The 18,089-nt window shown below is 39.6% G+C and overlaps 1 long non-coding RNA gene across 23 annotated transcripts in view; it reads right to left on the bottom strand.

The window, feature by feature from the left end:
- Positions 1-18,089, bottom strand: part of LOC105483454 (uncharacterized) — a 379,659-nt gene that overhangs the window by 275,044 nt on the left and 86,526 nt on the right. Inside the window, exon 2 of one of the 23 annotated variants that reach the window (XR_011620146.1) lies at positions 13,663-13,915. The exons of the other annotated variants lie outside the window; for them this stretch is intronic. This is a non-coding gene — a long non-coding RNA (uncharacterized lncRNA). The remainder of the gene's footprint in view (positions 1-13,662; positions 13,916-18,089) is intronic. 23 annotated transcript variants of the gene reach the window in all.

The following is an 18,089-nucleotide window of genomic DNA, read 5'->3' as shown; positions in this document are numbered from 1 at the left end:
GCTTTTCTTTTTTTAAAACATTTTATTTTATTTGTCCTGCTTTCTTTTTCTAGAAAGCTGAAATTGCAGACCATGGCTAAGACTACTGACATTCCACTATCTTCCTACCAAGTATACCCCAACAAGTATAAACTTTATTTGCTATATTTACTATAAACGAAACACTATGTGCTTGTCTTAGCTCGGGCTATCGTAACAGAATATCATAGAATGAGTGGGTTAAACAACAGGAATTTATTTATTACAGTTCTGGAAGCTGGGAAGTTCAAGATCAAGGTGTTGGCTGACTTGGCTTCCCAGGGAAGGTGCTCTTCCTGACATGCAGATGGCGGCCTTCTCTTTGTATACTCATATACTGGGAAGAGATGAGGAGTGGGGAAGCTCTTTAGGGTATCTTTTTATAAGGGCACTAATCTCATCATGAAGTACCCATCCTTATGACATCATCTAAATCTAATTATCTCCCAAAGGCACTATCTCCAAATACCATCACACTGGGGGTTAGGGCTTCAACATATGACTTTGGGGGAAACAAGTTTCAGTCCATTGTAGTACAGCGAAGCTGAGCTATTATATAAGCTATTATGAGTACTGTGGATTAGCTTTGCCAAGAACTACATAAATAAAACAAGGCAGAACACAGAGCAAGGCAGTTATTCAAAATATATAGAGATAAATACAGCAGGAGTCTTATTTAGCCTCTATTTTAGTTTTTAGCATTTATGATGTATCAGACACTCAAAGTGGTACTTTTTTTTTTTTTAATTATTCTTTAAGTTCTGGGATAAATGTGTAGAACATGTAGGTTTTTTACATAGGTATACATGTGCCATGGTGGTTTGCTGCACCCATCAACCCCGCATCTACATTAGGTGTTTCTCCTAATGCTATCTTTCCCCTTGTCCCCCACACTCCAACAGGACCTGGTGTGCGATGTTCCCTTCCCTGTGCCCATTTGTTCTCATTGTTCAACTCCCATTTATGAGTCAGAACATGCAATGTTTCGTTTTCTGTTCCTGTGTTAGTTTGCTGAGAGTGATGGTTTCCATCTTCATCCACGTCCCTGCAAAGGGCATGAACTCATCCTTTTTTATTGCTGCATAGTATTCCATGGTGTATATGTGCCACATTTTCTTTATCCAGTCTAACATTGATGCACATTTGAGTTGGTTCCAAGTCTTTGCTATTGTGAACAGTGCCACAATAAACATATGTTTGCATGTGTCTTTATAGTAGAATGATTTATAATCCTTTGGGTATATACCCAGTAATGGGATTGCTGGGTCAAATGGTATTCTGGTTCCAGATCCTTAAGGAATCACCACACTGTCTTCCACATTGGTTGAACTAATTTACACCCCCACCAGCAGTGTAAAAGCATTCCTATTTCTCCATATCCTCTCCAGTATCTGTTCTTTCCTGACTTTTTAATGATCGCCATTCTAACTGGTGTGAGATGGTATCTCATTGTGGTTTTGATTTGCATTTCTTCAATGACAGTGATGATGAAGTTTTTTTCATGTTTATTGGCTGCATAAATGTCTTCTTTTGAAAAGTGTCTGTTCATATCCTTCACTCACTTTTTGATGGGGTTGTTATTTTCTTGTAAATTTGTTTAAGTTCCTTGTAGATTCTGGATATTAGCCCTTTGTCAGATGGATAGATCTTTAATCTATCTTGAGTTGACTTTTGTATAAGGTGTAGGGAAGGGATCCAGTTTCAGTTTTCTGCATACAGCTAGCAAGTTTTTCCAACACCATTTACTAAATAGGGAATCCTTTCCCCATTGTTTGTTTTTGTCAGGTTTATCAAAGATCAGATGGTTGTAGATGTGTGACATTATTTCTGAGGCCTCTATTCTGTTGCATTGGCATACATATATATATATACACCAGTACCATGCTGTTTTGGTTACTGCAGCCTTGTAGTATAGTCTGAAGTCAGGTAGCATGATGCCTCCAGCTTTGTTCTTTTTGCTTAGGATTGTCTTGGCTATATGGGCTCTTTTTTGGTTCCATATGAAATTTAAAGTAGTTTTTTCTAATTCTGTGAAGAAAGTCAATGGTAGCTTGATGGGAATAGCATAAATCTATAAATTACTTTGGGCAGTATGGCCATTTTCACAACATTAATTCTTCCTATCCATGAGCATTGAATGTTTTTCAATTTGTTTGTGTCCTTTCTTATTTCTTTGAGCAGTGGTTTGTATTTCTCCTTGAAGAGGTCCTTCACATCCCTTGTAAGTGTATTCCTAGGTATTTTATTCTCTTCATAGCAATTGTGAATGGGAGTTAACTCATGATTTGGCTGTTTATTTGTTCTTGGTGTATAGGAATGCTTGTGATTTTTGCACATTGATTTTGTATCCTGAGACTTTGCTGAAGTTGCTTCTCAGCTTAAGGAGTTTGAGGGCTTTTTTTAGATGGGGTTTTCTAAATATACGATCATGTTATATGCTAGCAGAGATAATTTGACTTCCTCTCTTCTATTTGAATACCCTTTCTTTCTTTCTCTAGCTCGATTGCTGTGGCCAAAACTTCGAATATTACGTTGAATAGGAGTGGTGAGAGAGGGCATCCTTGACTTGTGCCAGTTTTCAAAAGGAATGCTTCCAGCTTTTGCCTATTTAATATTGGCGGTGTGTTTGTCATAAATAGCTCTTAATATTTTGAGATATGTTCCATCAAAGTTTATTGAGTGTTTTTAGCATGAAGGGATGTTGAATTTTATTGAAGGCCTTTCTGCATCTATTGAGATATTATGTGGTTTTTGTCACTGGTTCCATTTATGTGATGGATTATGTTTATTCATTTGCATATGTTGAACCAGCCTTGCATGCCAAGGATGAAGCCGACTTGATCGTGGTGGATAAGCTTTTTGATGTGCTACTGGATTCGGTTTGCCAGTGTTTTATTGATAATTTTTGCACTGATGTTAATCAGAGATATTGGCCTGAAATTTTCTTTTTCTGTTGTGTCTCTCCAGGTTTTGGTATCAGGATGATGCTGGCCTCATAAAATTAGTTAGGGAGGAGTCCCTCTTTTTCTATTGTTTGGAATAGTTTCAGAAGGAATGGTACCAGCTCCTTTTTGCACCTTTGGTAGAATTTGACTGTGAATCTGTCTGGTCCTGGGCTTTTTATGGTTCGTAGGCTATTAATTACTGTCTCAATTTCAGAACTTCTTATTCGTCTATTCTTATTCGACTTCTTCCTGGTTTAGTTTTGGGGAGGATGTGTGTGTCCAGGAATTTATCCATTTCTTCTAGATTTTCTAGAGTATTTGTGTAGAGGTGTTTATAGTATTCTCTGATGGTAGTTTGTGCTTCTGTGGGATTAGTGGTGATATCCCCTTTAAAATTTTTTATTGTGTCTATTTGATCCTTCTCTCTTTTCTTCTTTATTAATCTGGCTTGTGGTCTATCTACTTTGTTAATCTTTTCAAAAACCAGCTCCTGGATTCATTGAATTTTTTGAAGGGCTTTTTGTGTCTCCATCTCCTTCAGTACTGCTCTCATCTTAGTTATTTCTTGTCTTCTGCTAGCTTTTGAATATGTTTGCTCTTGTTTCCCTCATTGTTTTAATTGTGATGTTAGCATGTTGATTTTAGATCTTTCCCACTTTCTCCTGTGGGCGTTTAGTGCTATAAATTTCCCTCTAAACACTGCTTTAAGCTGTGTCCCAGAGATTCTGGTATTGTGTCTTTGTTCTCATTGGTTTCAAAGAACTTATTTATTTCTGCCTTAATTTAGTTATTTACTCAGTAATCATTCAGGTGCAGGTTGTTCAGTTTCCATGTAGTTGTGCGGTTTTGAGTGAGTTTCTTAATCCTGAGTTCTAATTTGATTGCACTTTGAAACCAACAAGAACAAACACACAATGTACCAGAATCTCTGGGACACAGCTAAAGAGACTCTTTGTTATGATTTCCATTCTTTTGTATTTGCTGAAGAATGTTTTACTTCCAATTATGTGGTCAATTTTAGAGTAAGTGTGAAGTGGTGTTGAGAAGAATGTATATTCTGTTGATTTGGGGTGGAGAGTTCTGTAGATGTCTATTAGGTCTGCTTGGTCCAGAGCTGAGTTCAAGTCCTGAATATCCTTGTTAATTTTCTGTCTCATTGATCTGTCCAATAATGACAGTGGGGTATTAAAGTCTCCCACTATCATTGTGTGGGAGTCTAAGTCTCTTTGTAGGTCTCTAAGAACTTGCTTTATGAATCTGGGTGCTCCTGTATTGGATATATATATATATATATATTTAGGATAGTTAGCTTTTCTTGTTGCACTGATCTCTTTACCATTATGTAATGCCCTTCTTTGCCCTTCTTTGTCTATTTTGATCTCTGTTGGTTTAAAGTGTGTTTTATCAGAGACTAGGATTGTGACACCTGCTTTTTGTTGTTTTTTTGTTTATTTTGTTTGTTTGTTTTTTGTTTGTTTGTTTTCCACTTTCCATTTGCTTGGTAAATCCTCCTCCATCCCTTTATTTTGAGTCTGTGTTTGTCTTTGCATGTGAGATGGGTCTCCTGAATACAGCACACCACTAGGTCTTGACTCTTTATCCAATTTGCCAGTCTGTGCCTTTTAATTGGGGCATTTAACCCATTTATGTTTAAGGTTAATATTGTTATGTGTGAACTTGAACCTGTCATTATGATGCCAGCTGGTTATTTTGCCCATTAGTTGATGCAATTTCTTCATAGTGTCAATGGTCTTTATATTTTGGTTTATTTTTGCAGTACCAGTTTTTCCTTTCTATATTTAGTGTTCCCTTCAGGAGCTCTTGTAAGGCAGGCCTGGTGGTGACAAAATCTCTCAGCATTTGCTTGTCTGTAAAGGATTTTACTTCTCCTTCACTTATGAAACTTAATTTGGCTAGATATGAAATTCTGGGTTGAAAATTCTTTTCTTTAAGAATGTTGAATATTGTCCCCCCGCCCCTCTTCTGGCTTGTAGGGTTTCTTTTGAGAGATCTGCTGTTAGTCTGATGGGCTTCCCTTTGTGGGTAACCTGACCTTCTCTCTGGCTGCCCTTAACATTTTTTCCTTCATTTCAACCTTGGTGAATCTGATGATTTTATGTCTTAGGGTTGCTCTTCTTGAGGAGTATCTTTGTGGTGTTCTCTGTATTTCCTGAATTTGAATGTTGGCTTGTCTTGCTAGGTTGGGGAAGTTCTCCTGGATAATATCCTGAAGTGTATTTTCCAACTTGGTTCCATTCTCCCTGTCACTTTCAGGTATACCAATCAAATATAGGTTTGGTCTTTTAACATAGTCCCATATTTCTTGGAGGCTTTGTTCATTCCTTTTCATTCTTTTTTCTCTAATCTTGTCTTCATGCTTTATTTCATTAAGTTGATCTTCAACCTCTGATATTCTTTTTTCCAATTGATCAATCCAGCTATTGATACTTGTGTATGTTCCATCAAGTTCTTGTGCTGTTTTTCAGCTCCATCAGGTCATTTATGTTCTTCTCTAAACTGGTTATTCTAGTTAGCAGTTCCTGTAACTTTTTATCAAGGTTCTTAGCTTCCTTGCACTGGGATGGAACATGCTCCTTTAGCTTGGAGGAGTTTGTTATTACCCACTTTCTGAAGCCTACCTCTGTCAATTTGTCAAACTCATTCTCCACCCAGTTTTGTTCCCTTGGTGGTGAGGAGTTGTGATCCTTTGGAGGAGAAGAGACATTCCAGTTTTTGGAATTTTCATCCTTTTCGTGCTGGTTTTTTCTCATCTTCGTGGATTTATCTACCTTTGGTTGTTGCTGTTGCTGACCTTCAGATGGAGTTTTTGTGTGGTTGCCTTTTTTGTTGATGTTGATGCTATTGCTTTCTATTTGTTAGTTTTCTTCTAACAGTCAGGGCCCTTTTCTACAGGTCTGCTGGAGTTTGCTGGGGGTCCACTCCAAACCCTATTTGCCTAGGTATCACCAGCAGAGACTGCAGAACAGCAAAGATTGCTGCCTGCTCCTACCTCTGGAAGCTTCCTCCCAGAGGAGCACCTGCCAGATGACAGCCGGAGTTCTGTATGAGGTGTCTGTCGGCCCTTGCTGGGAGGTGTCTCCCCATCAGGAGGCACGGTGGTCAGGGACCCACTTGAGGAGGCAGTCTGTCCCTTAGCAGTGCTTGAGCACTGTGCTGGGAGATCTGCTGCTCTCTTCAGAGCTGGCAGGCAGGAACGTTTAAGTCTGCCAAAGCTGAGCTCAGAGCTGCCCCTTCCCCCAGGTGCTCTGTCCCAGGGAGATGGGAGTTTCATCTATAAACCCCTGACTGGGGCTGCTGCCTGTCTTTCAGAGATGCCCTGCCCAGAGAGGAGAAATCTAGAGTGGCAGTCTGACTACAGCGGCTTTGTGAGGCTGCAGTGGGCTCCACCCAGTCTGAATTTCCCAGCAGCTTTGTTTACGCTTTGAGGGGAAAACCGTCTACTCAAGCCTCAGTAATGGTCAACGCCCCTCCCCCAACCAAGCTCAAGCATTCCAGGTTGACTTCAGACTGCTGCACTAGCAGTGAGAATTTCAAGCTAGTGGATCTTCGCTTGCTAGGCTCCATGGGGGAGGGATCCACTGAGCAAGACCACTTGGCTCCCTGGCTGCAGCCCCCTTTCCAGGGCAGTGAAGGGTTCTGTCTTGCTGGTGTTCTAGGCATCACTGGGGTATGAAAAAAAAAATTCCTGTGGCTAGCTCAGTGTCTGTCCAAATGGCTGCCCAGTTTTGTGCTTGAAACCCAGAGCCCTGGTAGTGTAGGCACACAAGGGAATCTCCTGGTCTGTGGGTTGTGAAGACCGTGGGAAAAGCATAGTGTCTGGGCCAGAATGCACTATTCCTCATGGCATGGTCCCTCACAGCTTCCCTTGTCTAGGGCAGGGAGTTCCCTGACCCCTTGCACTTCCCGGGTGAGGCAACGCCCCACCCTGCTTCTGCTCACCCTCCGTGGACCGTACCTGCTGTCTAACCAGTTCGAGAGAGATGCACTGGGTATCTCAGTTGGAAATGCAGAAATCACCCACCTTCTGCATTGGTCTCGCTGGGAGCCACAGTCCGGAGCTGTTACTATTCGGCCATCTTGCCCAGGAATCTCAAAGTGGTACTTTTAATACACAATATAACTTACCTTTCATCTTGGTATTCCTATTTCTAGATGAAGAAACTAAAATTCATAGAAGTGATGTAAGTACCCTAGGATCACACAGGAAGAGGCAGTACAAACATTTGAACTTAGGACACTCAAACCCTGAATGTTGGCTTCATTCTATTTTTTGTCACAGTGCTTCTTCACAAAGTGGAGTTTGTAGTAACCAGCAGCCCTAATTCTTATATCAAGGTCCCTTGATCAGAATAAAAAAGACTTCAAGTTCCAACAAATCTTAGGAGAGGTCTCTGATTGGACTTGTGGGGGTCACATACCAACCTCCAGGCCAAAGGTCAGAGCACTATCATGCTATACTCTCTTAAAAGAAAGCGAAGACTGTTTGAGACATCTAAAACAAAAACATTCGCACATCCCATATTTGTGTCAGGCAATGGTTTAAAAGACATCTACCAAGCAACACTGTTCATTAAAAACATAATACAATTGTTGGTCAATGCTAGTGTGATGAGGAGGGCTCCAGTCTATTGGCAGACAACATGACAGAACAGACTGGAGGTCAGGCTGCGCTGGCTCAGCCTGTCTCTCTCTCTCTCTCTCTCTCTCTCTCTCTCTCTGCATCCTCAGGTAAGCCCAGTCTAAGGCTTGGTTTTCTACCTATAAATGCAGCAATCGTCATAAATAGTTCCTAAAGGCTTTCTAGGTCTAATCTTAAATTTTGGAGAAAAACTCCAAATAGCCATGCATGGGAAAAGAGCAGCATTTTACTGCTGTTTTCAGCCCAAATACCCCTTTTCTAATCTTTCTTTGGCCTTGCAGTGCTGATTTTGCTTGTAGGACCATGAATCTTCTAGTTTTAAGGCCTGATTTTCACAGCCATAGCAGGGAATGTATATATTCCATGCAATGCCCAGCTTAATCTAGCCAGAACTTCACAGAGGGAAATGAAAAACTAAGTCATTGCTGAGTGAATTGAATCCATATAATGGAAACTGGAATAAAAATACAACTTTTAGCTTTTGCTGGGTCAACATAACTTTCAAGTAACAGAAACTGGGTTATAATTTAGTTCATTTGATCAGTGTAGATGGAACTTTCGTAGCCTTTTGCAACACATGCTTTTTTTGGGATAAGCCTAAATATCTCATACCAACCTTCAGCATTTCTGAAATATACCCCTTGCAGGGAGGGGCTCACCTCTTCCCTCTTCCTCCATTAAGTCACTGTAACTCCGAATAGAAACTCCTCTTCTATATACCACTACATTGTAAGATTTGATAACCTTTACTTTCCCTCAATTATATTATAAAAACTGTAAGTTGTTTTAAAATTTCCAACTATTAAACTACAATATTGATGATGCTCTTACAACCTCCCTGTTCACTCCATATCCCACCCATGGAGAGGAGGGTCTGATATGCCCCTCTAGGAGAAAGGATCCCTTCACTGAGGGTCACAGGTCGAACCTGCTTGTTAATAATACTTGCTGATTGTAGACGCTACTTTACCCCTGATACATTACCTTTTTGTAAACTTCCTCAAGGTAATTTCTGAACCTCAGTTCCTTCCATGTAAAAGATACACAGCAAAACTTGAAGAGGTTGTTACGAAAATTCCTGAGATTATCTGTGGAAAGTGCTTGGCACGGGGTCTGCAATATAGTACGTGTTCAATGAACATCAGATAATAGTGATCAGGACTGCTGTGTACAGTTGTATGAGCTGTACTACACAGCTCCAGGGGTTGCGAATTTAACTACAATGTGAAGGCTGGCCCCTGGAATTGGGATAGGTAGGAAATGACAGTTAGATGGATAGACAGATAAATAAAAATATCTATGTACAGTCATCCCTTGGTGTTGGCAGGGGATTGGTTCCAGGATCCTTGCAGATATACCAGAATCTTCACATACTCCAGTCCTGAATTCAACCCTGCAGAATCCACATATATGAAGTCAGCCCTCTGTATCTGCAGGTTTCACATTCTGCAATTACTGTATTTTTGAGCCGCATTGGACTACAGATATGAAACCCAAGGATACAGAGAGCTGACTGTATTTATGGAAAAAAAAAATCCATGTATAAGTGAACCAGGGCAGTACAAATCCATGTTGTTCAAAAGCCAATTGTATATGGATTACATAATACTATGGTCCCTGCTTATCTGCAGAGACTGAGGTGTGGTTTCAGTTACCTGCTATCAACCACAGTCTGAAAATAGGAGAGTACAATACAATAAGATATTCTGAGAGAGAAAGAGCACATTGACATAAGTATCTTGTTATCATTTTTCTATTATTGATGTTAATCTCTTACTGTAACTAATTTATAAATTAAACTTTGTCATAGGTATTGTATGTATAGGAAAATCATCGTATATATAGTCTTTTGAAGTATCTGTGGTTTCAGGTATCCGCTAGTGGTCTGGGAACATGTTCACTGAATAATGGGGAACTGCATATTAAAAATACATCATATATAATTATATAATTGTATATAATTAATATATATCATATATTTTATACAGTGAACCTTATAAATTGCCAAAGAACAGGGTGACTGATTTATTAACACTCATTCTCTGTTCCTGCTGTAGAGTATCATCATTAGAGCCAGGAAGTTCCAGCCAGCCAAGTATGCAGTATCAGGCCAGCAGGATCAAATCCAAATGATCTCCCAAGCCAGTGCTTGAAAAGGAACAGCATTTGTAACCCAAAATGATAGTGGGTATAGAACTGAAGCATTCAAAAGGGGCCATGTGAGGCTCCCACACTTTCAGTCTCCCAAAAAAAAGGTTTAAGTCATTTTAAATCTTGGTTGTTTAGATTGGGATGATACTGAGAGCAACATGCTGCTATTATTGCAAAGACCGCTGCCCAGAGGAGAGCAGCTCTATCTGCCTGGGCTAGAAGCAAGTGCCTGCCCTTCAGCCTGTGGGCTGTGAGTGTTTCGTAACTGGGGGATGCTTTCGTTCACGCTGGAGACGTGTGACATGAAAATAATATGAAAAGATGGGACAAGTCGAGGAAGGAGAGTCTGGAGAACGTTCAATTTGCCGCAGGCTTCCTAGCCATGTGTTTTATGGCATGAGACACTCCAAGCAGAATGTGACATTTAGGGAAGTAAAGGGAGTGTGTGACCAAATAATATTAGTGTGGAAGATTCTAAATGGGCTTCCTACTTGGAGACGATCAAATACTTCCAACTAGTGGGAGGTGAATTTCCCAGATTAACTACACATGAAATGATACTGCTGCTCACTTCTCCTTCCTGCTCACCTAATTTGCTGTTACTCAAAGATTGCCAAGGTTGGCCTTTCTCAGCAGGAAATACCTAAGCCATTCAATTCCATTTCAAAGAACATTTATCTCTTACCTATTATGTGCTAGGTGGAAATAGGACAAAAATAAGAAGAAGTAGATCCTCCTTCAAGGAGCATGCTATCCATTCAGACAATCAACAGAAAAAGAAATGCTTGCAAAATGGCAAGTATGGACTTTAATAGCAATGCTAACATAGTTCTTCCAGAGTGATGGGCAGCAAAAAAATAAAAATAAAACATGGATTCCCAATTTATTGTTGTATTAAAGTTAGAAAGAAACTGATGCACAAAGAAATTGTGGACCAAAGCAGAACCCTATTTGTTCAGGGAAGAGATATTTGAGGCATTTCCATGAAAGATGTTCATCAGTTGTTTTGAAAGAATTGTGTTTTTACTTACAAAACTGCATTTTTATATCTACATGGTAAAAATCACTTTGCCTTAGCCATTGCATCCATGATTAATTAGTTGATGAATAAGAAAATCATGCTTTAGTGGTATCTAATTTCTTTAGTGAGCTCAATTTATTTGGGAGGAAATGTGTCCAGATAGAGTGTTTTAAAAAATCTTTTTCTGCAATCTTATTTTCCAATCATCCAATCCTTTGATCCTTCAAAAGTAATCACCGCTTTCAAATAAGAATGGCAAAAATGGCTGAGTTCAGACCTGGGTAAATGAAAGGTTATCCTCTCAGTTTAATATGCCTGACATTTTAAAGAAATGATCCAGTGGAAAAGACAGGATTGGACATTTTAAAATACATCTACCAATTCCAAGGTTAGACAAGCAACTCAAAACATAGTTCTGTCGTGTCTATCCCAGGAATTTCATTGATTTGGCCTGTTTTGTGGAAAACTTGTTGCCCTCAGTTATGGCCCCCAAATTAGTATATCTGCATAATCTCAGACCTTGCCTCCTGTTGTCTGGACATATCAGAACCCAGTTCCTTCCCTATGAACAAAATGTTATACTTTGTGATCTGAAGAGATCATAGCAAAACTCAGGAAATCAAACCATCAGCTGAGTACTTTCAATAAGAATGATTACCATTTATCAAGTACCTACTATAAGCCAGGTGTGGTGTTTAGATACTCTATTTAAATAATTTAGGCCAGGTGCCGCGGCTCACGCTTGTAATCCCAGCACTTTGGGAGGCCAAAGTGGGCGGATCACTTGAGGTCAGGAGTTTGAGACCAGCCTGGCCAACACAGTGAAACTTTGTCTCTACTAAAAATGCAAAAATTAACCAGGCTTGTTGATGCATGCCTGTAATCCCAGCTACTCGGGTGACTGAGGTATGACAATTGCTTGAATCTGGGAGGCAAAGGTTGCAGTGAGCTAAGATCACGTCACTGTACTCTAACCTAGGTGACAGAGTGAGACTTTGTTTCAAAAATAAAAAATAAATAAATATAATTTTTACATTTAGAGTGCTCAGAGTAAAGCACATTTTAGAGTTTAAGACACAATTTTATGTTGTGTCTTGTACAAAGTCAGATGGCCAATAAATGGCAGAGTTGAATTAAAAACCATGTCTGCCAACTTCATGGAATCATGGTCAACTAGATGAAAGCAGGGCAGGTGCAGTGGCTCACACCTATAATCTCAGCACTTTGGGAGGCCAAGACAAGAAGATCGCTTGAGCGTGGAGTTTGAGACCAGCCTGGGCAACCTGGTGAGACCTCATCTTTACAAAAAATTTGAACATTAGCCAGGTAAAATTACCTGGCTCATGGCTGTATTCTCAGCTAATTGGGAAGCTGAGGTGGGAGGATCACTGCAAGCCCAGGAGTTTGAGGGTGCAATGAGTTATGATCATGCCACTGCACTCCAGCCTAGGTGACAGAGTGTGATCCTTACCCTGTCTCAAACGTAAATAAAATAAAGCAAAAGTAGGTAAAAGCAACAGGATATATATCTACGTATTTTTACCCAAAGTTTGGCCCTGAAGTAAATAAACATCTCAACTACACTGACTCCCCACTGAGATGCTACTTAATATAAAACATGTGCCTAGAACAAGACTCTTCTGTTATAGGGTAGCAAGACTCTATACTAACATCTAGAGCATCCATTATATACAAGGTAATGGATGGGAAACTATGATGGGAAATACAGGACAGAGATGGGGGCTCTATGGCTTATCACCTAATTAAAGAATAAATTATCATAGACCAGTGACAGGATATCTACATACACACACACCAGGGGTGGGGTATATTCATTATTTCATTTATTCAACAAATATTCCTTGGGTGCTACTTTTTCAGCATTTGAGCCTGTGTTTACTCACCTGAAAAATAAGGACAGTAGTTTCCTTGCCTGCTTTCACAGGCTGCTGTAAGGATCTAATGAAGTAATATGTGCAAAATCATTTGGATTACTCTAAACTGTCCCACTGCCACACACTTAGTATTACTGTAAGGCCATCTGCACAGGGTAAGAACTTGCAGTTTTGGAACAACCACACCAGAGTTTGAATTCCACTTAGTCCCTAGGTGACTTAGGGAAATGTGTGTCCTTGCTATAAACCCCCATCTCATGAGGTCATCTGTGAAATGTTTGTTCCTTAACAACAAAAGTACCTGATAAACACTACCATTATGAGGTGGATGGGCTCTAGACACAAATATGGCACCAAAAGTATCACTCCAAAGATAGGAGCTGCCCAATGTATCAGGAAAAGAGCATGTATTTGGGATTCACAAAGACTAAATCTTGGCTCTGCCACTTACTGGCATGAGACCTTGGACATGTCATTTAAACTATTTAAACCTTCATTTCTTCACCTATTAAATGGAGGAATTAATATCAGTCTCATAAAGTTTCAGAACACTCACATGAGAATATGGATATAGAGCGCTGGTGTAATTAGAACTGCTGGATAAATGGCATAAGTCATACGTTGGATGAGCATGGCTCCTGATATTAATAAATATGATCTATTTCTGGTTTCCTCATCTCTTTCAACTTAATCAGTGAAAGTAGTCTTGGGAAAGCTGGAGAGAATGGACAGAGCACGGCTGCCTTTCAATATCTCTTACCTTCCCTATTACCTTCTCTGTGTTAGCTGCTATCTGGATAGAAAGGTTTGTACATGGCTGGGCAACTACTGGGCTAGCAGGAAAGCAAAGCATCAGTTATTCCAGGTAATCCCTGTGACCCCTTTCTCAACCTCTAGGTCTTTAGTGGGAACCTTTTCTTGATGAGGACCCCTCCGGGGAACCAAGAAAAGCCCATACCAACCTTCTCTCACCTGTTATATCTGATCCTTGGGAAACGCTCATGCATCCCTTTCCCAGCATATACTGGAAATGCAGCCTGTGCCAACATTCTCCCCATGATAGCATCAGAGGAGCTGGTCAACCCTTCTTTAGCCTTTAATTTCCTGAAAGGAGGAGGTCCCTGGGCCACAGTTCTTTTAGCCAGACTTTTCAGGCCTGAGTCAGACACCAGTCATGTAAGTCTTCCAAGCACAGAGGGTACAATTCAAAGCTCTCCAGGGGACCCTTAAAGATAGATGATATATTCATAAATGAGTGTAGCTATATGGAATCACATTGTATTTACAGATGCTGAAATTTGAATTAAAGTTAATTTTCACATCATAAAATATTTTTTGATTCCCCACACCCGACTCCAACCATTTGAAAATGTAAAAATCATTCTAAGCTCAGAATACAAAACGAGGCCATGGGCTGGAGTTGACCTGCCTACTGTAGTTTCCTGAGCCTGGGTCACATGATAGTATTTGTACCCCTCTCCCAAAAAGCAAAATGAAGGATAACACAGCACTTACTTGCTTGCACACAAAAAATTGCTTTGTCAATCTGTTTACACAATCCCACTCTCCATAATTTGGTTTCTTTTGATATCTTCAAAGGTGGGTCTTGAGTGCTGTTTTTCAAAGGTGGTGCTATTTTTCAGATTAGAATCAGTATTTTTAGATTCAAAGAGACCTTAGGAGGGTAGGGAGTGGAGGTGAAGGGTGGTCTGTCAAGAGTACTGGATCAGTTTATTGTAAATTTTATTTAAAACTCTATCTGGATTTGTCTTACTCGCCTAGTAATTTTGAATTTGTCATACTGACACACCTCAGCTGAAATTCAGGCAGCATTCCATTCCAAAATCACGTAGCAATAGCCATGGCTACCACTCTCATCACTGCTATCTAGAATCTACGGGTAAGAGGTCAAGAAAGATCAAGTGGGGCAAGTGATGGCACTCTCCATTTTCTTCCATTTCCTTGCTTTAGGTAGATGTCGCTGAAGATGTTGATGAATCAAAGTGACCAGGAAGAAGCAAAATTATTCTATTTACCTATCCTGGTGTATCTTCTCTTCTATCACGGAAGTCTGTCCAGTGTGAGATTTGAGGGCACTTTGTCCCCCTGTTTTTGATACAGTCATCCTTGGGAATGTTGACTTTGGGGAATAATGTGACATCTTCCAAGTTGTGACATCATTCCCCAGAACAGGCTCTGGCACTAGGATCAGTTGTCATCACTCTTTACAGGACCAAGATATTTCTGTTCTATGTGGACTCATTTTTGTGTATTTTCAACAGCAGGTTGGTTTTAAGCATATTTAAGTAACAAACATATATCTACCCCCATGGAGGCCATTTTTGCTAAGTGGACTACTCCAACACCAAGCTTCTTTCTGCTCTATGTTTTTAATCTTGGTGGAGACCATGTGATTTACACTAAGGAAAGACAAAGCTCAACTTAAAAGGAAAATGATGGAGTCTGGATTTTTTTTACCCATTTCTTTTTCCTTCTGGAAGCATTACTGTGTTACAATAAAGCTGTAGTACATCAAATGGATATTAATGTGATTCGTATCACAATGATATGAAGCAATTTCTGGGCCACATTTTTATCTGAATACTCATACTTTAGCATCACATAAGATCTGTCTTCTCACAAGTTCAAAGGACTGTAGAAACATGACTTCATTAATTTGCTCCACATCTCAGAGAGTTAGGAGGGGACAGAAATCATTTTTCTTCCATTTTGCAGGTGATGAAGCTGAGGCCCAGAGAGGTTTTGACTGAAATAGGGGCACACAGCCAGTGAGCAAGAAGCTTTCAACATAACTTCATTTACCAGCCTATGCACCCTTTCGTTTTATGTTATGATGAATGCTACTCAAAACACAACCATAGAATAACTTCACATAAACAAATGGACTTAATGAAAAATGTGTTTTTTTAAAAAAAGTGTATCAACATTCCAAACCTGTGAAACTGTTGTTTTTCAGATTAAAATCAGAATTTTCAGGTTCAAAGAGACCTTAGAGATAAAAAAAAAAAAAATTTATTGCTCTTTTATTTTATATTGGGGAAAATGAGACCCAGAGGGAATAAAAGATGTTCCCATGTTGTCCAGCTAATTGGAGGCAAAGAGACCAGTTCTCCTGACATGCTGTGACCTTTCTACTAGATTCAGGATGGCAAATACACCTTCCCATTCTCTGCCTTAGCAGACATCAATAATTGATCACCCGATACGTTTCTGTAGAGCCCCGTCAGGCAGTCATAATGAATTATTCAGAGTTGACACTAGAAATGAAACCTATTTGCCATTCATGATATTAAAATGCTGAACACGATTTTTAAAGCTGCTGATTTTTGATGGGCATATAGTATATGCCAGACATGGTACATGTAGTGTTTGATTGCAGTCTCACAACATCTCAATGAGGTTGGCACTATTATAGATTTGGAAACTAAAATTAAGAGAGATTCTATAACTTAAGATCACACAGCTAGTATGTAGTAGATTAAAGATCTGAATCTAGGTCTTAAAAGTTCACATATATATGCACATACACATACCTACACATACACATGTATATGTACACATACACGTATACACACATACACATGAATTTCACTTAAACATTCTCTATTTATTTTGAATACTCCCTTTTGAATACAATTTTCAGATCATCTTCATCCTATTTTTTCCCCTTCACTTATCTTAACTTTGGATACGTGAGTTTCTTTTTCCTTGCTGAATTTAACAATGAGATGAGATGCTCCAAGTTCACTGAATTTGAAATTCAAAGCAATTCTCTATTTTTCAATCTCCACTCAGTTGTGATTTGCTATAGGTCAGAAACGGCCTCTTCCTGAAAGGCAGATTTGGTAGCACAAATAAACAATCTTTTGTTGGAGATTTGTTGTATGGCCTTCTCCATACCCTACTCCCTCACCCCATCCATTTCCAAACGCCTTACACAACTTCCTCTACTTCCCTATCCTCAAAGGAACATGCACAAACTCAGCCCTGCTGTGTATGGCATTTTAAATGGAGCTGAGGCCAGGCCAAAATAAAGTATTCCAGCATTTTCTAAAAATTCACCAACAAAAAGACTGAGAAGGATTTACAGCAATTTTCAGTTATATGTAAATATCACCCGAGTAGCTTAAGAGATGAGACATGAATCCTAGACCCTTTTGTTTTTATCTTGCTCTATCAAAAGGGAAAAATAAAAACAAAGACCTAGGAGAAGTGAAAGTTACACTACCTAAAAGGATTTTTAGCTGTCTCTAAATTAGTTAACAGTCCACCCAAGTCTGCAGGGAAAATTTCAGGGAAGATCACAACAAAATGCCCTTTTCTGGACCCAGAAGTAAATCCACAGCGATGATCTTTCTTAAGTAAATGTGGCCAGTTTCTGGTGACCCAGCTTGGCTCCTGGACTAGAACTTGGGAATTCCCATTAATGCCTCACAACATTAGCACATGGCATTAGGCCTGCTTACTAACAAAAGGACCCAGCTTTTAACAGAGAGGCTCCCTCTCTGTTGCTTCTATTTGAAGTTAAAGGAAATAAATGGCCCCAAATGATCCTCTTCTAAGAGTAAACTACATTTATCTTCCTGGTAAAGAGGTGAAAACAAACATCCTTAGTGTTTGCATATTGAGAGCCGAGATTCTAGTTTCTCTGGTGGAAACCGAGCACTTGGTTTGTTTCTAGACTGTATTTAAACAGCTTCAGATGCCTGGTTTTACCTGGTTTCTTAGAAAGATAAACTGACTCCAGGCCCCCAAGGGTGTTGACTGTAACAGCCTGCTTTGCCAATGTAAAACATAAGCTACTGCGAAGAGTTCACCCTATCTGAAGGCTAACGAATCATCAGCAAACAGTTTATTCTGCATCTTGTTAATACTGAGAGGTATTTAATGTAAACTCTGAATTATTAAAACCCCATGTGGCTTTTAGAAACACAGCTGCACCTCCCGGTGTCTAGTTGAAGTTCCCTTGTTTGGTCTCTATCAAAATCATGTAGCAGTAATGTGTTGGGAAGAAAAGGTAAATAGTTCTTGATTTCCTAATTTTTTTACAGCTGTGTTTGTAAACATGTGGTTGTTTGGTTTGGTAGGTGAATGTCATTTGAGATGCTTTGGTTCAGTTATACAGCTGCCATCACTCAGGAAGCACTGAGTCCACGCAGACAGAGTGCAAGGAAAAGCTAATCAATATAGACAGCCAATCTAAGTAATTGAACAGAAATACATATATACAGATATACATATAACCTATACAGATAACATATTAACACTTAGGGAAGAGAAAGAGAGAGACAGAGAAAGAGCGAAAGATTGAGATTCCTCCTGTGACCCTTTGATCATGTGGAAAGACTCCTCAGGGGATGTAGCATTGAGGGTAGATA

The sequence above is a fragment of the Macaca nemestrina genome, chromosome 2 (genome assembly GCF_043159975.1).
Source record: "Macaca nemestrina isolate mMacNem1 chromosome 2, mMacNem.hap1, whole genome shotgun sequence".
In the NCBI taxonomy this organism is placed as follows: Eukaryota; Metazoa; Chordata; class Mammalia; order Primates; family Cercopithecidae; genus Macaca; species Macaca nemestrina.
The sequence above is the reverse complement of the archived record's forward strand: the minus strand, read 5'-3'. Positions and strand labels throughout refer to the sequence as shown.